This window comes from Ursus americanus, chromosome 1 (assembly GCF_024610735.1).
Source record: "Ursus americanus isolate L20-20 chromosome 1, mUrsAme1.1.p, whole genome shotgun sequence".
Classification (NCBI taxonomy): domain Eukaryota; kingdom Metazoa; phylum Chordata; class Mammalia; order Carnivora; family Ursidae; genus Ursus; species Ursus americanus.
Window position 1 is genome coordinate 17,152,657 of NC_142127.1, and position 23,467 is coordinate 17,176,123.

Sequence of the window (23,467 nt, forward strand, 5' to 3'; positions counted from 1 at the left end):
AGATCATTTTGCTAAATTACAGCAAAGCCTATGTCTTTGCATCACCAACAGACTGGTGAAACTGAGTGACACTGACGCATTTGGCTTCGGAGAGCAAAAGGTGCCAAGACAGTATAGTCTGCTATTCTTACTGGGGCAGAGGATAGTGGTTTCTGCTTATCCCACTGGGCTTAAAAGCAAATTCCCAGCAGAAAAGTACTATGACAAGAAAACTGCGAATGCAGCACAGACAAGTCCATCTCAGTAATGGCAGATGTTGACTTCCATTGTATTAAATTAAGTCACTTTCTCAAGTCCTGAGAGACTATCAGCCAGCTTGCCAAAGGAGGCGCGGGTTGCACGGAAGCACGGAGCAGGCCCTTGCTGTAACAGTGAACAAACTCCTCTGCCCACCACGAGAACAAAGTACAAAAAAGAAGGCAGAGAGGTGGTATCTAAAACACACAAGTGAGCAAGACATGTTCTCTAACCTCTGACCCCAGCGCCACCAAGCTCCTAAGAAGGATTTTCAGTGAACCGCCCCAATTCTTCCTTCCTATCCTGTCTCTCTCTCTCTCTCTCTCTCTCTCACTCTCTCTGCTGAACATTTCTGATGGTGGTGCAAAAGAAAATATGAAGGAATAGAAACTTCAGGTTCTCATCAACGCTGGCTTTGTGTGTTTCTTCCTCCATGACAGTGCAGACCACAGACAAACTCTGCTAAAGCCACTCAACTGAGTCTACACACCCAGTACTATACTTAAATACATCTTATGACTTCCACTTACATTTTGTCAGGCAGCACTCACACCTGAAGACCAGATTCAACTAAGAATTCTAGAATGTTAGACAAGGACAGGAAAGAAACATCAAGTCTACATAGAAGTTTTTCTACTTCCTTTAAAAAAATAAAAAGGGCTGCTATATTTAAAGAAATCAATACACATTCATTGCCAAAAGTAGACTAAACAAAAGAGTATAGACAAGAAAACAGAAATCACCCCTAACCCCACCTCCCAAGATCAGTCACCAACCTTTTATTCTGCCTAGAACTACAGTCATTTCTTAATGGAACGATGCTGTACACGCGTATTTCCCTTCTGTGGGGGGGAGGGGTGGGCTGCGATCGCAAGTCACATGCAATTCCCAGCCAGAGTCATGGAGCACATGGGGGAATGAATACTGGGGGAGATCAGGAAGTTGAAAGCAGGGATACCTGGAGAGTGATTGCAACTTTTCCTTTATGTGAGAGGTGGCCTTGCTGAGGGTAACTTTATCTCAAAATCCAAATAGGTCCTGAATGGCTGAAAATATTGCCTATTGAAAAAAAAAAAGATCATTTCATATGTCATTCCTGAATATTGACAGAAAAGGGACTGTGACACAGGACAAAATTAAGCCTAAACTTTTCTAATCTGGCAAGCTCATACTTTTGACAGACAGGGTCAACAGCTTATCAGAGAGCCTGTTTCAGGGGGAAGCACCTCACCCCACCAATCATCTCCCTGTGAGGACAGCCTGCCTCCCGGAACCATTTACAGACTGTGAGCTTTTCCTTAGTGTGCTGGTTTCCTATTGCTGCTGTAACAAATAACCATATATTGAGTGGCTTAAAGTAGCATAGATTTATTATTTTACAATACTAGAGACGTTCATAATCAGTCTCACTAAGCAAAAATCAAGGTGCTGGAAGGGCTGCATTCCATTTAGAGGCTCTAGATTCTATTTCCTTGCCTCTTCAAGCTTCTAAAGGCTACCTGCATTCCTTTTCTCACAGCCCCACGTCACTCTGTCCTCTGCTTCTATCATTAAATTGCCTTCTCTGACCTTGACCCTCTTGCCTCCCTCTTAGGAGCTCTGTGATTCCATGAGACCCACTCAGAAAATCCAGAATAATCCTTCCATCTCAATCCCCTTAACTTAATCGCACCAGTTCCGCAAAGTCCCTTTTGCCATGTAATGTAACATATTTACAGGTTCTAGGCATGCGGATATAGACATCTTTGGGGAGCCATTATTCTGCCTACCACATTCAATATTAAAGCATTCTTCAGAAACATGAATTTTAATGTATGTTTAGTAATCCATCTTACAGATAAGACCAATATTCTCTTATTGTTTCCGTTAGGTTGTTTCTAAAAATTTTGCTATTCTCAATAATGCCAAAATGGACACTGAACAGAACTGAATGTTTGTGTCTCCCCAAAATTCTTATGTCGAAATCCTAACTACCAGGAGATGGTATTGAGGGGTGGAGCATTTGGAGATAATTTAGTCTTGAGGGTCTGAACGGAATTAGTGTCCTTATAAGAGATACAAAAGCTTGCTCCATCTCTCTGGTCTCTGCCATGAGAAGGTACAATGAGAAGTTGGCTATCCACAGCCAAAAAGAGGGTCTACCAGAACCCAACCATGAGGGCACTCTGATCTCAGACTTTCAGCCTCCAGAAGTGTGAGAAATAAATTTCTGTTGTTGATTTAACCTCTTTTAAGTGTATTTTACAAATATCCAGTTCTTCATTTTCTTTTTGCATTGTGTTTATGGAAGTTCAGGACTAAGTAGTTAAATCCTCATTAAAAAAATTGTTTAATTTTCAGGCTTTTCCCTTTGGATATATTTTCCCTTATGTTGACTTCCTTTATTGCTTATTTTTTTTAAAGATTTTATTTACTGGGGCGCCTGGGTGGCTCAGCCATTAAGCGTCTGCCGTCAGCTCAGGTCATGATCCCGGGGTCCTGGGATCAAGCCCCACATCAGGCTCCTTGCTCAACGGGAAGCCTGCTTCTCCCTCTCACACTCCCCTTGCTTGTGTTCCCTCTCTGTCTCTCTGTCAAATAAATAAAATCTTAAAAAAAAGATTTTATTTATTTATTTGAGAGAGAGAGAGAGAGAGAGAGAAGGAATGCACAAGCAGGGGGAGGAGCAGAGGGAGAAGCAGGCTCTCCGCTAAGCAAGGAGCCCACCAAGGGGCTCAATCCCAAGATCCTGGGATCATGATCCAAGCTGAGGACAGATACCTAACAGACTGAGCCACCCAGGCACCCCTCCTTTATTGCTTATAAACCGAAACCAGAATATAACAAAACACTGAACTACAAGTAGAAAATATCACATACCTGAGTTTTACTTATTACAAAAATATTATCATATTAAAATCAGTTAACCATTTAAGAACAGAAGGACTTATTTTCAAAATTATTTAATGAGGAATCAGCAACTATGGCCTGCTACTTATTTTTTACAGCTTTTGAGTTGTGTGAAGGGGGAAAAAAGAGGGATGTGCAACAGAGACAGTATGGCTCACAAAGCCTAAAGGATTTACTACCTGGTCTCTTAGAAAGTAACTCACTGGAAATGTCCAGGAGTGTGGGGATATGGGAAATAGAAACCTCTTTCTTTCAAAGAAATCTGCAACTTCCCCAACACTAATGTATTACCTCTTTCTATTCTTCCAACTGAAATGCCACTTCAACTCAAAAAACGAATAGAAATGACCAGTATACATATAAAAAATGCACAATCCCCCTAATTTCAATGGTTTGCAAATGAAATTTACATGATGTCACTATCAGAGTAGAAAACAATATAAAGGTTTATAACATATATAACACCAGAGAGGATGTGGGGAAATGTTAACCCTGACTTTCTTGGTGGAAGTGTGAGAGCAATCTTCTTGGGGACAATAATACAGAACTATCAAAAGTTCTCTTTGCCCAACACTTTAAACTTTATTAATTTAAGCACAAAAACTCTCAGAGAAATACATAAGACAAGGTGTGTGCAGCTACTTCTTGAAATATTATTTACAAACAATACTAGAAAATTCCTAAATGCCTACTTATATGGCAACTCAACAGACCTGGATTGATCAAACTCTTCACATTCCCAAGAAGGAATGGTCTTCAGGACTGGCTCTGGGAGCTCCGAGCCCTTGGAATAGTCTGCCTGGTAGGACTATTTCTGTATGTCTGAGGGCATGGGCCATGTAGTACTGGTTTCATCAGACAGTCTACATTAATAATATGATATGTGGCTGACACCTGTTTTTGTTCTGAAAGGCTGGAGAGTGATGTGCTGAGGCCAGTCACACGGGCACCACATGGCTACTTAATGACTCCCAATAAAAACCCTGGACACCAAGGCTTGGTGAGGTTCCCTGCTTGGCAACACTTGGCTGGGCTGTCATACATCATTGCTGGGAGACTTAAACACATCCATGGGACTCCACTGGGAGGACACCTGGAACCTCCTGCCAGGTTTCTCCTGACTTCACCCCATGCACCATGTGTCTTTTCCCTTTGCTGATTTTAATTTGTATCATTTCACTGTAATAAACTGTAACTGCAAGTTTAACAGCTTTTGAGTCCTTCTAGCAAACCATCAAACCTAAGGCTTGGCTAAGGCAAGGCTAAACTTACATCAACACACTACAACAAGAATTTTGATAAAGTGATACAATGCAACAGTATACAGCCATAAAAAAAATGAAACAGAGATGTGTGAGTATACACTCCCAATAGATGCCTACACTATCACTATATTGTTAAATGATCAATTAACTGCAAAACATGGTTAAGTATGGCCTTACATTTTTTTTAAAGATTTTATTTATTTATTTGAGAGAGAGAGAGAGCAAGCACAAGCAGGTGGAGGAGCAAAGGGAGAGGGAGAAGCAGACTCCCCGCTGAGCAGGGAGCCTGATGCGGGGCTCAATCCCAGGACCCCGGGATCACGAACCAAGCTGACGGCAGATGCCCAACCGACTGAGACACCCAGGCACCCCTGGCCTTACATTTTTAAAAGTTAACATTTATTGAACGTTCATGATGTACACCAGGCTTTATGCAAGTGTTTTTTATATATTACCTCATTTGATCCTAACAGTACTGTAAGTACTATTATCATCATCACTTTAAAAATGAGAAAAACAGGCACAGAGAGGCTAAATTACACATCCGAGGTCACACATCCCAGATTAGAAATCAGGCTGTCTTACATCAGGGTCAGCATTTTTAATGGATAATCCATGCTGCCTCTCTTCCAAAATGTGTATCTGTAGGTGTGTTTGCAATATACCTCAAAAAATATTTATTAATAATAGTTTCTTCTTGGGAATAAGATTACAGGAAGATGTGACTTCTTTGAACATTCATATGTATTGTGTTTTTGATGTATAAGCACATATTAATGTTTTAATTATTTGTAGGTTATGAGATCCACCTATCATATGCCCAGTTTTTATAGATACATTGGCATGGGGCTGTTTTGGGTCTATTTTCTTTCACTGATCTACCTGGCACCATTTTTTTTTTATTTTCATGTCCTAAACTTACACTTCATTGTGCTTCTGATTATACTTGTCCTTCCTCACCAATCTCTGTCCAAACCGTGGGTTCTTTTTGCCTAGTTACTTTTCCAAACAAACTTCAGTACTGCTGTCAAGTTCTCCAGTAAAATTTCATTAATATATTAATCAGAGTCATTTGCATGAGTTTCACACAAGAGTACAGCCTTATTAGTAAAGAGAACGCCAATTCAGATTTTGTGATTCCAGGGGTCTGGCTCAGACATGGACAAACTGACGGGTGCTGGCAGGGCATTCCACACGGATGTATAAACAAATGGGAAGAGCTACATCTAACACCCATGATCCACTTTTCTAATTCGAGGCTATGCTCAACCGTCCATCAGTATCAGTACTCACAGGTCCTCTGAGGACCCTGGCAGTAGCACTGAATTCCCATCCATGCAACACGTGTGCTAGTGCCCAGCACTGTGTGTCAGGACTGCTCACGGGCTTGACTGAGTAACACTACGGATGTTCGTTAGAACTTCTGTCACTGAACAGCTGTGTGATCTTAGGCAAGTTACTTAACCTCCCTGGTCCTCATTTTTTTCATCTGTAAAATGAGAATCGTTAACTATACATCTTTGGGATTACTGTAAGGCACAAACTAGGCAGCCTAAGCTAAGTTTCTAGAACACGATCAGCACCTAAGAGTTGGAGAGTATCATCACTCCTAATGCCCCTGCCACACAACCAGCCTATTAAAAAATCATAGCTTATTCCCAAAAAGATGGGAAAAAAAAGCCTCTAAATAATACGCCTTTTATTTCCAGCATTTTCTCATCAGTGATGTCTTACTATATATATCTGAATGTCCTTTATTAAGTCCCTCATCTCCAATGCAGCACTGTGCGGAGAATAAGAGATGCAGCTAGAAGGGGGCAACACCGATACTGTCAAGTGACAGAAAGGCATGAGCAAATAACCCAGATATGGGCCCAGCCAACAAAGCCACCTCCACACGGACACTTCCATTGTGCTCTTGAAAAGTCACACGCCGATCCCCAGAGTGCGGTAAGAAATAAGACATTTCTGCAGGACTGAACAGGGGTCTGACAGCCAGGCCCTCCTTTTCCCCTCCCCCCCCAGGTTTAGTTAGCTGTCACACAGTCACCATGGCAACCCTCTGTCAGAAGACACACCACCTCCGGTCTGAAGCAGGCAGCCTGTCCTCTTCAACGCTGTGAAATGTCTAGAATGCTTTCTGAGACTCATTTTTTCTATCTGTGCTCTGTGTGGAGATGTGTGAGAGAGGAGGGGGGAGTTCTGGCGGTTCATGTGTGGCTCAGTAGATTAAACAAAAACCACCACAAATACACACAATACGGAGCTTAGACACACTATGCTAATGATAGAAGTAAAACATTTTGACAGCCTCACTCAGCTAAGTGTCAAACACTTGAGAAAAAGAAAAATTGGTTTAAAAAAGAAAATCAGCAACCAAGTACAAATAAGAGCCTAAAAGGAACGGATTAAAGGCAACCCAGAGCCTCTTCAAGGCATAGAGAAGGACGTGCCAATAAACAGGAAAAAGCAGACCTGAAAGAGGTTTACCAGACCTTTGACGGGGGTGGGCTAGACCTGGATCAAGGTGGGCACTGAGCTTCTGACTCTCACAGGCAGGTGAGGGCTCAAAACTAAACAGAACTTGTTCGGTCCTCATAGCAAACCATAAAGAACAAATGGGTACAGTGCGGGCACACACCTCACAGACGCAGCCCACAGCAACTAAGCCTATACCTATATGGCCACCCCCACTTACCAGTTTCCACAAAACTGCCACCCACCCATGAGTAGAAAATTCCAGAAACAGGTAACCTGCATAGCTAGCTGGGTCATCCTCCTCTCACAAAACATCTTGCCACACACATAAGCAACGTGACAGCAGAAAGGGGCGCGTGCTTCTCTCCCTAAATTCAAAAGTGCCCCTGTTCTAGACCCTCTCTCACTGGAACAACCTTCAAAGGCCTTTTAGCCAGACTGATGCCCCGAAGAGGGAAGTTAAAATTTTAGTCCTGGCAGGGAAGTCAAACAGCACAATGACGCTGCACACAGCAAAAGACAGTTTTAAAGTCTTTCTGGCAACAGAAAGGAATCATAAAACAAGACAATCACTTTCAGCCCAGCCAGTGAAACAGAAAAGCAAGCAGAGAAACACAGGGCAAAAATGTTTTTCCCCAATCTATTTCTCCAAGGCCAACAAAGGAATGAGTTTGCAATCCTTGCACAGGTCTGACGGATGACGGGCAAGAGCACTGAGCAGCAGACACTCCCAGTGCCTCCCCAAGATCTGTTCTTCTTTATCCCTTGCCGAGAGCTCCACTTCTGATATGACGGCAATACGCCAAGATAAGCTGCCTGATCCCCAGCCCCCCTTGCAACTAGAGGTGCCCATGCAAACCGGAACCGGCCAATGAGATGCCAGCTAGGCAGGCTCTGACTTGGTCCCCCTTCCTTCCGCCATGCCTGTAGGGGCAACAACTATCCTGTGAACATGACAACGAAACTCCCCTACTGCTACGGCTAGAGAAGCAAAAGCTCGAGTTCCTGGACCCTGTGCGCTGCCTTCAATGGACTGGGCTCATTCCCAAACAGTGGTTCTCCATAAACTGAATTACACTTCTCTCTCGTTGCAGCTGGTAGTGTTCCAAAGCTCACCTGTGGAGAAAAGGATGGAAGAAGGAAAGCAGCAAGAGTCAACGATCTTCTTTGCCCAACTTGCTCTAAACATTTACATGGTGAAGGTCACCCGCCCGCCCCACACCTGGTGTCTGCAGTTGGCAAGGGCGTAGACTGGGTCCTGGGCATCCTACAGGAACCAGCACGGCTGCGGAATCCAGCTGTGTACACTTGACCACGCATGATCTCCACACCAGCTTGCTTTCTTTGGCTCTGGTGTTTTTAACATGACAAACTCTCCAAACTGTAAAGTACCACCCTACGAGGTACATTTGCGGGTCCCAAGAACGGCAAATATTTCCGCCTTCCAGCTCCCCAGGGCTCCACCTTCATCAGGCTTCAGGAACCTCCCCCGACAAAACCTGTCAGTGTGATACTTAGGGGATAAAGAGAGGGAAAAGGTTGCACTTTCAACTCCTCTGGTTATTTAAATCCCATGCACGGTTAGCCCACGTATACATGGTTTCCATTTCTTTTGAACTTCTTCCCCACAAATTCTTTCAAATGTTCCGATAATGAGATAGAAACCGAGACAATTACTGACCCAATGTGATGAAGGTGGATATTATTTTAAATTACACACACTTTAAGCCTCCATAATGATGTTAATTATCCCCATTTGCTTAAACACTAAGAAAATGGAAATAATCTTGCATCTCAGAACACCTCTTGAAAAAGAAATAAGTCCCCTACTAAAGTAAATTATAATTAAAGTATCAGGTTTATAATACTCAATTAATTAATTAAAGTAAGATTTTGAGTCATCGTCTGCTCCGCCTTAGGATTTCTCAACCTCAATGCCACTGATATTTCGGACCAGATACTTCTGTGTTGTGAGGATCGCCCTGTGCAATGAGGGAGCTTAGCAGCATCCCTGGGTAGGACAAAACGTCTGCAGACATTACCAAATGTTCTCTGGGGAAGCAAAATCACCCTCTGGTACCGCTGCTCTACCTGAAACGGGTCACTCTCCACAACTACTTTGCAGATGGTAAAACCGAAGTCCAGAATGGCCAAGGGCAGGTCCAATGTCAGAGAGCTAAATTAGCCGCCAAGACGGGGTACACGCTGTGGGAGCTACTCCTTCATTCTTGGTGTTCCAACACACTGAACTGCCATGTGTTGGGACATAGGCTGAAGACAACAGTATTTTAACTTAAAATAAATGTTACCAAAAGCATGTTTTATTTGTTCTTTTTCTAGTTCCTTTAGGTATAAGATTAGGTTGAGATTTTTCTTGTTTTTTCAGGTAGGCCTGCATTGCTATAGATTTCCCACTTAGAACAGCTTTTGCTGCATCCCAAACATTTTGGATCATTATATTTTCATTTTCATTTATCACCATGTATTTTTTATTTCCTCTTTGATTTCTTGGTTATTCATTGTTTAGTAGCACATTACTTAGCATCTATGTATTTGTGTTCCTACCAGACTTGTGATTGATTTCTACTTGCGTACCACTGTGGTTGGAAAAGTGCATGATATGAGTTCAATCTTTTTCAATTTATGGAGACTTGATTTGTGACCCAACATGTGATGTATTCTGAACACTGTTCCATGTGCACTTGAAAAGAAAGTGTAATCCACTGTTTTTGGATGGAATGTTCCGAATATGTTAGGTCCATCTACTCTAATGTGTCATTCAAAGCCTGTTTCCTTGTTGACTTTCTGTCTGGATGATCTATTGATATAAATGGGGTATTAAGATGCCCTACTACTATTGTATTACCGTCAGTTTCTTCTTTTATGTCTGTTAATAGTTACTTTATGTATGTACGTGGTCTCACATTGGGTGCATAGATATTTCTAACTATTATATCCTCTTGTCAGATTGTCCGCTTTATCATTATGTAGTGTCCTTTGTCTCTTGTTATAGTCTTTATTTCCAAGTCTATTTTGTCCTATATAAGTATTGCTAGTCCAGCTTTCTTTTCACCTCATTTTGCATGGTAAATGTTCATCCATCCCTTTACTTTCAATGTGCATGTGTCTTTCGGTCTGAAGTGAGTCTCTTGTAGGCTGCATATAGATGGGTCTTGCAGACATAAAGGAAATAATTGGAGCATTTAGTCCATTTACATTTGAAGGAATTATTGATAGGTATACACTTACTGCCATTTTGTTACTTCTTGCATGGTTGTTTTTATAGTTCTTCTCTGATGTTTTCTTCTCCTGCTCTTTTTCCTTGTGGTCTGGTGGCTTTCTTTAGTGTTATGCTTACATTCCTTTCTCTTCATTTTTTGTGTACTGATTGTAGGTTTTTAATTTGCGGTTATCGTTAGGTTCATACGTAACATCATACACGTACAGCAGTCTATACTGAGCTGATGGTCATTTAAGTTCGAACCCATTCTAAATATTTACTGTCCCCCCACCACACACACCTTTTATGTATTTGAGTCATATTTTATATATCCTTTTATTTTGTGAATCCCTTGACTGATTTTTGTATATATAACTGATTTTAATGCTTTTGTGCTTTAACCTTCATACTGGTTTTATAAGTGATCGATCTAGTACTTTTATCATATGTATATGTAACCTCTCAGGGGGCCTCACAGGTAGAGCACCCTACAGTTTGGTGTGCCTGCAGCCCTGGCAGATGGACTGAGAACAGTCATCTGGTCTGACTGGTGACAGTGCCCACTCATAAGCCTGTGTTGGGCCCAGACAGACACTCTAACAGCACAGGGACCAAACCCTGCCCGCTGAGCCCACAACAGGCATAGTGGGCCATTACACCCAACTGGACTAAAAGCAAATGTGGCTCAGCCACAACAGTTAGGTACACACAGCTCACAGAGGAGATACCCCTGATGTGCCTGGTTCTGGTGAACACGGGGCATTGCACCACAGGGCATGAGAGGACCTTTTCCTCATAAGACCACTATCATCAAGCTCAGGAGAGGTAGCTGTCTTTCTTAAAACATAAACACAGAGCTAGACAAAAGAAGGAGACAGAGAAATATGTCCCAAATGACAGAATAGAATAAAATTAAAAAGAGCTAAATGAAATGGAGTTAAGCAATATGTCTGATAAAGAATTCAAACTAATGGTCATAAAGACACTCACTGGACTTGAGAAAGGAGTGGAGGATCTCAGTGAGACCTTCAACAAAGAGATAGAAAATATAAAAAGGAACCAGTCAGAGATGACGGACTCAATACCTAAATAAAAAATACACTGAGGGAATAAGCAGTAGAACAGAAGAAGCAGAGGAATGGATCAGCAAGCTGGAAGATGGAGTAATAGAAAGCAATTAAGCTGAACAAGAAAAAGGAAAAAGAATAATAAAAAATGAGACTAGATTAAGAGAATTCAGCAATACCATCAAGCATATTAACACTCACATTACAGGCATCCCAGAAGGAGAAGACAGGAAAAGGGGGGAAGAAAATTTATTTGAACAAGTAATACCAGAAAACTTAACAAATCTGGGAAGGAAACAGAAATCTAGATCCATGAGGTCCCAAGATCCCCCAACAAAATCAACCCAAGAAGGCCCCCACAAAGACACATAATAACTAAAATGGCAAAAAGTAGTGATACAGAGAAAAATTTAAAAGCAGAAAGACAAAGCAGTTACATGTAAGAGAAACCCCATAAGGCTATCCTGATTTCTCAGCAGAAACTTTGCAGGCAAGACAAAGTGGCACGATATACTCAAAGTGCTGAAAGGAAAAACCTGCACCAAGAACATTCTATTCAGCAAGACTATGATTCAGAATTGAAGGAGAGAGAGAGTTTTCCAGACCAACTGAAGTTAAAGGAATCCATGACCACTAAATCAGCCTTATAAGGAAAGTTAAAGGGAATTCCTTGAGTGTAAAAAAAAAAAAAAAGCCATAATCAGGAGCAAGAAAATTTTGTAGGGAAAATATTTTACAGGTAAATGCAAACATATTAATAAAAGTAGGTTAATCACTTATAAAACTGAAGGCATGTTTTAAAGAACTCAATACCATTAATCAACAGTATGTTACAGATACTGACATGAGAAGCTTGTTAAATTTCATGGCCAATCCTATGACTTTTCTCCCCCACTCCCATTCAGACTAATCCAACAAATACTTATTAAGCATTTTCTAGGCATCTTCAACATTAGTTAAGCAAAGAAGAGTTCTTGCTTCAGCACATTAGCAGTGCAGTGAAGTGACAGTGGGACAAGTTCACCAGTCACCACGGCACAAGTAAAGAGCCAAGTTCCATGAGAGAGGTTCCAACAAAGTAATATGGAGCCTCAGAAAGAGGAAATTTCACCTAAGTTTGGAAATCAGAGACATCGCAGAGGAAAATGCAACTGAGATGGGCTTTGTGAGATAGTCAAGGCATTCTAGGAAGAAGGAACAGCACGGAGGTGGGAAGTAAGGAACCACTTATTGGACCACTGAATTACCTAACAGCCTCAGAACCAGTGAGTTTCTAAACAGATAATGATATAAATAATGATGCTGCATTTCCAAGAAATTATTTCACTATAACTGCATAAATAAATTAGGGAAGTGATGGACTGGAATGCTTCTCACTGGCCTTCTAAAGCACAGTCTGGCCAAAAGGAGAGGGTACCATGAGGCAGTCTGTCATTCCTGGCCTGGAAGACTAAAGACAGAGAGTGAATATTCTACCACTGTAAGCAAAAGGCACTGTGAAGGCTGACCTGGGGCTGAAATGGCAGAAGTAGGATACACTGGGACAAACACAGATGATGATGCAGGCAGGAACTGATGGAAGGCAAGAGAAAAGAATAAGGAGGAACATGACCATCACCTCCTAAATCTTAGTGAGTGGAGAACCATGGTACCATTAACAGAAACCTGAGTTTTGGGGAAGAACTGATCCTAGGGAAGAAAATGAGTTTGCAATTTCAGGGAGACACCCGAGAGAAGTCCAAAAAGACATCAGAAAGAAGGGGGTGGAGCTCTGAATAAAGATCAAGACCAAGATTTTGTTCACAGAGAAAAGCAGGTTACAGATTTGGAGTTTTCTGTGTCAAGTTGACTCTTCAAGCTTTAACCATAGATAAGATCCCTGAGAAAGGGGTGAGAACGAAGTCTTGAAGAATGCGTAGGTTTAAGATGCAAAAATAAGAGGAAGGGTAAGAAAAAGAAATCATAAAGGAATTTTTCACTCTAGGTGCAAGAAGTAGGGAAGCCAGATGTAGGCAAAAGTTGAAATGCACCAGAAAGATTAAGTAAGATGAGGCATGAACGTTAAGCCTGTGATTTACCAGCTAGATCAAAGCTAGGTTGGGTTTTGACAAGACAGCAGCAAAGCATAAAAACTAGGAGACCGCTCTCTGGAATCAGACAGACTTTGACTCCTATTGGGCTTTGGCACTTGCCAGGTATAGGACCTAGGACAAGTTACTAACCTGCTCCCTGCCTCCTTTTTCTCATACAATGAGGGTAATACCATTCTCTCCATGTAAGCTGTGGGACATTAAGCATGTAAAGCACTTAGCCCAGTGATGAGCCCTCACCAATAACAACAGCTTTTCAACACCCCCACCTCCTCCTCCACTGATACCACAGAGGCCAGGTGAGGGAGTGACTTAGCTCCCCTCTGCACCAAGAGCCAGGTGAGGGAGGCACTGAGAAGGGTAGGTCTGTACTACTCCAGCTAGTGGTATTTGCTGAATGGTTGACTCTATGTCGTGACATGAACACTGAGAAGCATCAACCAAAAGAAACAATGATCACGGGGTAGGCATGGGGAAGGGGAGTAGGCAAACAATTTAATACAAGAGAGCAGGGATCAGCAGAACTTTTCCCTAAAAGTGCCAGAGAAAAACTATTTTAGGATGTGAGGGCCATGTGGTCTTTGTCACAACTACTCTACTTTACCTTGCAATGCGAAAGCAGTCACAGATGATGCGTAAGTGAACAGATATGGCTATGTCCCAATAAAGCTGCATTTATAGAAATAGACAGTAGTTGGCCTGTAACCCACAGTGTGCTTCCCCTTGTAATAAAAGGTGGAATAAGGCCAAACAAGGCAAACATTCTTAAATCTCTGACTCTAGCTGCTAAGTTTAGAGAAGGTAACACAGATAGGAGAAACATATTGAGGCAAGTAAGACCAAATTTTAAAGACTCCCAGCCAGCACAATCTGAAGTGTAACAACTGGGCTCATCCTTAGTGCTTCATTGTTTTTGGAGAAGGGGAGGAAGGAGGGTGAAGAGAGTGTCTGAAAAACATTAAAAGCTCTCATGGAAAATAATAAATAAGTTAGAGAAATGCAGTAGTTAAAACATTCATGAATGTCCATCTATGTGGCAAATTGAGACAATTTAGTCTCTGATTCCTTGCTAAGCTTCCCGGGCTGATTTGGAAAACAGAAATACTACTACCTTATTTCCTGGTGACAGGGACTTGTACTCAATGCTCAGTGGAGGGTTCTTCCAGCCCTTGGTTCAATGAATCCCTAAATTTCCCCACTCCCCCACCCATACCCCAAACATGCACCTTACAATGCCTTGTACTTCCTTTGCTAAAGGGACAGCAACTCATTCTTCTTTGTCTCTTCCCACCATTAATTATTTGAGGGCCATCTGAGGTATCTCAGAGTGATAAAACCTTCCTAACAAGAAGTCAAGATCATTGGGCTGACAGTTATTACTATACTTGGAAGGACCAGACCAATATAAAATACTGCAGGAGTCCAGGGGATACAAAGATGAATGACTGGTTTTATCAGCATGTCATTACTGTCTTAGCAGGAGAGATAAATCAAGGAAACACACATTAAGCTTATGTAGAAAGACGTAAACGTGGAAACCCAGACACTGATAAAGGGCTCCAAGTTTCTACGAGCAGAGGGCAACTACCTATTCTCAAGAGTAAGAAGAAATGAAAATCTCAGCCTGTCTTGAATAGTAGGCAGGATCTGGAAAGACAGAGATTAAGAAAAAATGTACCAGAGGAGAAAAACCACATGGGCATGGGCATACACTTAGGTCAGCTAGCAAAAGCCATGCAAAGGACCAAAGATTGATATTCAGGAGGGAGAGAGCAGTTAGGTGTGCTGATTGTTAAAATCTCCCAAACCTCCTCATCAGAAGGTAAAATGCTGCCACCCTGGCCCTCCCTCTCCTGTCTTAGCAACTCTGTCACCATCACCCTGTCCACCCTCCATCCCTCCTCCCCTCATGGAACTTTCCAAGTGTCTCGGCAATCCAGTAACTAAAGTGAGAAAACAGGGTCCACCAGGACCTAGTCCAGCACCAAGTCCAATGTCTGTTCTCTCTGGGTTGTGCCCACACAACACACCGTTGGTTAGAAATGTATGCCTTTCTTCACTGGGCTTAGGCTGACTAATAAAGACCCTACAAAAGAAAGGATTAAGAATGAGGCTGGAAACACCCACTGATACCCAATCTAAAGGCATATTAACAGAAATCTGGATCAGAAATCCAGACTTGCTTTCACAGTCCATAAGAAGTCCTTATAAGTTTTGTTACTTTATGTATTAACTAAGTTTTCTTTAGGAAAAATGTAATATACCTGCTTTAAAAATAAACTATACAAAACAGTGTTAAGTAAACTTCCACAAATATTTTATGAATATTCAAAAATATAAACTCATCCTTTTTAAAAATAGAAATATATTTATACTCAATATATACTTTTTTGTGCTCTTTACTTATTTTTCAACTTAACAATATACCTTTGAGTTTGTTCTATATTCATAAATATGGAATTGATGGACACAGAGGTTATTACCCTATTTGCTACTACAAACAACATGATGGCAGGGCACCTGGGTCGCTCCATCAGTTAAGGGTCTGCCTTCGGCTCAGGTCATGATCCCAGAGTCCTGGGATCGAGTCCCCTGTCAGGCTCCCTGTTCAGTAGGGAGTCTGCTTCTCTGCCCCTCCCCTGGCTGGTGCTTACTTGCTTTCCCTCCCTCTCTCCCTTCCTCCCTCTCATATAACTAAAATCTTTGAAAAATGAATAAAATGTAAAATAACAACATGATGACAGACACATTGTGTCTTTGTACACAGACATCTATGTAAATTTGCAAGATAATAAATCTAGTAGAAGTGGAAATGCTGAATGTGTACCACTAAAAAGAATGCACCATGGAGGGTTCCTGAGTTACTGGGAGAAGCAGGAAGACTAAATGGGGAAAGGATAAGAGACATCAGTGTATTGAGGTGGGAAATCTGGACTGAAGACTCTAAACGATATAGGAAGGGAGATGCTAGAGAAATACACCAGGCTCCAACAGTGTGCAAGTGAGAGCAGCTGCCCAAGGGCTGGGGAAAAAGAGAGGAAAGGGATTTCAGGACCAACGCAAGTGCAACCACGGAGGAAAAATTAACTGAGTTAATGAGTAATGATATAAAGACAGGAACGAGGGAAAGGGCAGGTAGGACAGTGAAAAAAGGAGGGGGGGGGAAACAAATCTTCATGTAGTGCTCCTAAGCCCGAGATATCAGGCATGGGAACCAGACAAAACTCTCAACCTGGGGTGCTCTGTCTTGAATGAAGGAGAGTTCCATGTTGCACATGGTGATGCTCAGATGCCGAGGGGACAACCAGGTAGACTATTTTAACTGTGGCTGGAAATGTCTCACTGAAATTAGGAGAGAAGATAAGAATGGAAAGAGGGATTTAGGCACCATCCCCAGAGATGGGTGGAATCAGATAGGACCACCCAGGGAGAGAAGGGTGCAGAGTGCCAAATGCCACCTCCCTGGGATCACCAACATTTAGGGAGCCAGGATGAGGCAATCAGAAAGAAAGGAAGGGATGGGGGCGGGGAGCACAACGGTGCGGCATGAAAGCCAAGAGAGGGGTGAGTTAAGGTAGAAGGTAGCCCCGAGGGAGAGCTAAGTCCACAGCAGAGGAGGAAAAGGATGATCTGGCAGCCGGGCCCCACAGTCTTTCAAACCAACTGGAAAAGACACCAAAAAAAGGAAAAGAAGCAAGGCTTCTTAGTAACTCTATATAAGTTACTCTTGTATAGAGTTACTCCATATAAGGCTGGAGTTGCATTCCATCAAGTTGGCACTGTGCAGAATGGACACAGGAGCTGAAGAATAGTAAAATGGAAGGGGATTTTTCTTAGGATAGCTCAGAGTTTATAAGCTGAAAAGAAGGCTTAAGTGAAAAGAGCAGAAAACTGACAGAACGAGTAGGTGAAAGAGAGCAAAATCTCAGAACTATTGGCCCCAAATGCTTTATTAGCATGACCGGTAAGAGATTCTGATCTTTTGCAAATCAACCCTCTGTCACACTGTTTAGACACTACCATGGTTTCTTTTATTTGTGGTTTCTTGTTTCAATTCCAATTTCCCATTTCTGTTAATCTTTTGCTACCACTGGAGATGCTGTGAGCCACTAATCCCCCCAGTGGTGTTTCTGCAGTAAGAAAAGCTTCTGAGAGGCTCACAGCAAAATGTCACTGACACAAGATGCCATCTAAATGTCCTTTATTTCTGTATAATCTTGTCCATGGAGGACACTTTTATCCAGTTATAGCAAACCATCTGCTAAATCAGAAATAAAGATCTAGAAAATGCCACAAAAACAAGCAGCAATGCAAAACATGGCATGCAACTCTCCCCAAGGCTCAAGGTACTAAACAACTTCCAAACTACTGCTGGAAATAAAATGAAAAAAAAAAATTTAATATGCCCTATCATCTCTGAGGGAAGGAAAACGTTAATGTCTCTTTAGTTCATTCCTTCACTGTCAGGTCAGTAACATCATTAAATTCAGCAAGTTACTTCTTTCAGATATTAAGTCATCTTCTTACTTCTCTCCCAAACACAAAGAGCACATGCAATTCAATTTTCCTTAAGAGAACTAGTTTTCCCAGGTTGTAGTTTATCCAAGACTGATTCTCTTTAGCACTACTTCTACTTACTAGAAATATAGCTCCAATTTTTAAAGTACCAGTCCTGCAATCAGTACCAAGGCAAAGGTTAAAACTCAAGTCAACAAAATGAGACGTGAAATGCAAAATCAAAAATTACAAACAGCCCCAAAGATAGAAAAAGAAGGGATGAACCATTCTTTGGGACCTATGTGTAAAGATGGCAGAGTTGACCAGTATGTCCCTCCCTTCAATAATACCTAACAAAATGATGAAAAGTAGCCCCAAAAAGGCAAAGGAAGGAAGGGAGGGAGGGAAGGGGGGGGGAGAATGGGTAAATTTTCAAAAAAGAAAGTTCACGTGCTATTTCTTTTCAGTGTGGCAACATACTGAAAATTCTCACCAACACCCATCAATTTAGAGAGAAGCAAGATAAGGAAATGGTTAATAGCCTAGAAAAGCCAAGCAAAATGGCATTGCCTGGGATGAGTTTTAACCATCACCATAGTATCTCCAAGACCTCGGTGGCAGTTGGAAAACTGCCAGAGCTTGTTATTTGGGCAGCTCTATGTGAACTGGGGTAATCTTTCAAGTATGAGTGTACCCCACCCCATGGGAACAGACACATCCCTAACTCTGAGGGTGTAAACTCTGATTTAAGGCATTTAATCAAATCTCAGAAGAGAAAGCACAACTCAGATCTTTCAAAAAAGCCTGTGTCCAGGTTCATCCAAGCTCCATCCCCAGCCCCTTTCACCTACCATGTACTTTCAGGCCCCAGAAAACTGAAGACAGTACTCAATGTCCTCAAACTGCAGCTCAGAGAAGTAGGTAAGCAAGCCTTATTGAAGATGGGAAGGTATCAAAGAGAAACCCGCTTCATTTTATTAAAACAAAGAATAGGCTCTAGATAGAGTAGTCCATGCTAAGCTGAGCAGTTTGACAAAAGGCAAACAAATCTTCAAACATATTACCAAAGGAAAAAGATTCCTAGCATTCTTTAGAAAATTTATGAAGGACTCAATCAGAAAACATAACTAGAAAAACAAAAGCAAACTGCACGTGAGTATAAATGTTCAGTAGTAATCAAAACTGATACAAGGATAGTCAAGCAACAGGAGAGAACATCAAATACAGAAATAGGCCCACAAATATGTGGCCAATTGACTCCCAAAGAAGGTACAAAGGTATTTTAAGGGTAAAACAAAAATTGTTTCAACAAATGTTGCTAGAGTAACTGAATATCCAAAAGAAAGAAAAAAATGGACTTACACTGCTCCCTCCCACCATACACAAAAATTAACTTGAAATAGATTGAAGTCCTAACCATATAAAACTTCTAGATGAAAACATGAGAAAATACCTTTGCAAAGTGAGAACAGCCAAAAATTTCTTAAATAGATGCAGAAAGCAATACCACTTTAAAAACCTTAGAAATTAAACTTTAAAACTTCTGCTCAGATAAAGGTACGTTTAAGGAAATAAACAGGTAAGCAGTAAACTGAGGAAGAAAATATGTACAACACATCTATCTGACAGAGGAACCACTAAATACACACAGACACACACATATAATCAAGAACACAGCAGTTAAGAAAATGTTCAAATAACTCAAAAAGGTCAAGAAAGAATAGCAACAAAAGCAGAGGGAACAATCAGAATATAAATGACAAAACAGTATGCTTAAAGGAAAGTTTATCAATAATTACATTAAATGTGAATGGTCTAAACGCACCAATTAAAAAACAGAAACCATCAGAATTAAAGTTTTTAAATAACCCAATTATGTGCTGTCTACAGAAAACTCACTTCAAATTATGTCAATAGATTAAAAGTACAAGGTCAAAGACCTATGCCACATAAACATGAATTAAAACCTGGATATAGATATTTTAATATCAAAGATTTCAGAGCAAGGACAATCACCAAAGATAAAGAGGAACATAATGTAATGGTACATGAGTTAATTTATCAAGAAAACATAACATCCTAAATGCATATGCACCTAACAATAGAGATTCCAAACACACTGAAGAAATACTATAAGGAGAAATAGACAAATCCACAATTATAGTTGAAGACTTCAATACTAGGCTTTCAGTAGTAGGTAGAACTAGTAGAAAATCAAGGAAGTATAAATGAACAGCACTAACATCCAACAGGAACTAATGGACATTTATAGAATATTCCAGCCTACAACAGAATACACATTTGTTTCAAGTGCACACAGAACGTTCACCAAAATAGACCATTATCCTGAATCAGTTAACAAACCTTAACAATAATAAAATAATTAAAATCATACAAAGTATATTCTCTGATCGTAATGGGATTAAGTTAGATATCAATAATGGGAAGATGACAAGAAAATCTTTAAACATTGAGAATTTAAACAACTCAATTCTAAATAACCCAAGACTTAAAGAGGATGCCTCAAAAGAAATTGCAAAGTATTTTTAACTGAAAAAAAATGAAAATACAACATAACAAAATTTATGGGATGCAAACAGAGTAGTGCTTCAACGAACATTTAGGTCATGGAATGCTTATATTAGAAAGCGAGGAAGATCTCAAATCAACAATCTTAGTGTTCACCTTATAAAACTAGAAAGAAAGCAAAATAAGCAAGGCAAGCAGAAGGAAGGAAATAATAAAATTTAAAAAATCAATGAAATTGAAACTGTGAAAATGAGAAAGAAAAATCAATGAAAGCAAAAGTCAGTTCTTTGGGGGGAAAACTCAGTAAAATCTACAAATCTCTAGCAAGGCCGACAAATAGAGAGTGAAAAGACACAATTATCAATATCAGGAATGAAAGTGGAGATAGTGGTACAGACCTCACAGACATTAAAAGAATAACAACAACAAAAACACCCCTATACACATGAACCTTTCAATTTAGATCAAACTCATCAGTTCCTAGTAAACACAAAACTACCAAACCTCAATCAAAATGAAAAAGATAAAACAGTCTTGTAACAATTAAAGAAATTGGATCCAATTAAAATCTTTCTAAAGAATAAATCTCCAGGCCCAGATAGTTTCACTAGCAAATTGTACAAAGCATTTAAAGGAGAAACAACTGTAATTCCACACAGAGTCACCTAAAAAATAGAAGAGGTAATGTTTCTCCACTATTTTATAAAGCCAATATTACCCTGATATCAAAATGAAAGTATAAAAAGTGAAAACTATGAACGAATATCCCTAATGAACACAGATGCAAAAATCTTCAACAAAAACTAGTAAAACAAACTCAGTTATATATAGAAAATAATACACCACAGACAAGTGAGGTTTATTCTACAAAGGTAAAACAGGTTCAATATCCAAAAATCAACGAATGTAATCCAATATATTAACAGCACAAAGAAGAAAAAAATACATGAGCATATCAACTGACAACTGTGAAAATTCAACATTCATTCATGTCAAAAACTCCGCAAACTACAAACAGAAGGGGATTTTTACTCTCACAACTCCCATGCAACATTATACTGAAAGCCTGAGCCAGTGTCATAACCCAGGAAAAAGAAATGAAGGGCAAGCAGATTGTAAAGGGAGAAAAAACATGGTCTCTATTTGCAGATGAAATAATGGTCTATACAGAAAGCCCTAAGGAACCTACAAAACAACACAACAAAAATAAATAAATAAACTCATAGAATAAGTAAATTTAGCAAGGGTATAGGATATAAGATCAACACACAAAAACCAACCATATTTCTATACATTGACAATGCATAACTGCAAATATTTTTTTTTTATAAATATTTACAATAGAGGTGCCTGGGTGGCTCAGTCAGTTGAGTGTCCACCTCTTGGTTTCAGCTCAGGTTGTGAGCTCATGGGTCATGAGATCAAGCCCCACGTGGGGCTCAGTGCTCAGCAGAGAGTCAGCTTGGGGATTCTCTCCCTCTGCCCTTTCTCTCTCCCTCTCTCTAATAAATAAATCTTTAAAAAAAATATTTACAATAGTTCCCAAAAGTTAAATACAGGTAAATCTAACAAAATATGTACAATAACATTATGCTGAAAACTATGAACCACTGATGAAAGACGTCCAAGGAGAATGAAGTGGAGGAACATTGTGTAATCATGGACTGAAAGACTAAACATAGCAAAGATGCAATTCTTCCCAAGTTGATCTGTATCTTTAACAAAATTCCAATCAAATCCCAGCAGGATTTTGTTTTTTTGTTTTGGGGGGATTTTTTTTTTTTTTATATATATAGAAAAATGCTGACTCTAAAATTCATATTGAAAAGAAGAACTAGCTGAAACAGTCTTGAAATAGAAATACAATGTTAAAGGAATTTTCATTTTGAAAACTTTCTATAAAGCTACAGTAATTATTACTTTAATTATTTCAGTTGTCATTTTGTTCTGACTTTATCAAAATTAGAAATATTTTTCTACAAAGATACTATAAGGAGAATGAAAAACAAGTTACAGACTAAGATTTTCAAATCATATATCCAACAAAAAACTTGTATCCAGAATATATTTCAAAACTGTCAAAACTCAACTACTAGAAAACATTCTTTTTTTTTTTTTTTTTTTTACTGTGTAAAAGGCTTGAAAAGCCACTTCAATAAAGAGGATATAGAGAAAGCAAATAAGCACATCAAAGGTGTTCATCACCATCACCCACTAAAGAAATGCAAATTAAAACCATGATGAGATACCACTACATACCCATTAGAACGGCAGAAATAACAAATACTGCTTATACCGAGGGCCTGAGAGGCTGTAAAGCCACTGCAACTCCTACATTGCTGGTAGGAAAACACAATGACAACCGATCTGGACAATAGTTTGACAGTGTCTTACACAGTCAAACACATATTCGCCATATGGCCCAGCAATCTTGCTCCGTGAGCATTTATTTACCCTTGAGCAGGGTTCCCCAAACTACACCCCTCAGGCCAAATCCGGCAGGGGCACAAATTCAGGCAGGCTCATTTGTTCGTGTATTGTTTCTGGCTGCTTTCTGCCACAACAGCCAACTGTCAGCCTGCAAAGCTGAAAATATTTACTCTCTGGCCCTTTACAGAAAAAGTTTGCCAACATCTGCCTGGAGAAAAGAACACTGAGGTTGACACCAAAACCTACATACAAATGTTTATAGCAGCTCTATTCATAATTGCCCAAAACTGGAACCAACCCAAATGTCTGTCCTTCAACAGGTGAATGCATAAACAAACCGTGGTACAGCTGTACAATAGTATACTAGTCAACAATGAAGAGAAACAAACTACTGATACATCCAAATCATTATTTGGATGAATCATAAAGGCATTAAAGCTGAGTGAAAGAAGCCAATCTCAAAAGGTTACATAGTATACAATTCTATTGTAGGCCAGCCTCAAAAAGATAGAACTATACACAGAACAAATTGGTGGGTGCCAGGCTTTAGGTGTTGTGGGGGTAGGTACAAAGGGACTTTTAGGGACGTACTGAAACTGTTCTGTATCCTAATTGTAAGTGGTGGTTACACAAACCCAAACACGTATTAAAAGTCCTAGAACTGGGGCACCTGGGTGGCTCAGTCGGTTAAATCATCTGTCTCTTGATCTCAGTTCAAGTCTTGATTTCAGGGTTGTGAGTTCAAGTCCCTCACTGGGCTCCACA

At 40.3% G+C, this 23,467-nt stretch overlaps 1 protein-coding gene across 1 annotated transcript in view; it reads right to left on the reverse strand.

Moving 5' to 3' along the window:
- Positions 1 to 23,467, reverse strand: part of TMEM163 (transmembrane protein 163) — a 220,546-nt gene that overhangs the window by 136,001 nt on the left and 61,078 nt on the right. The window lies entirely within an intron of this gene.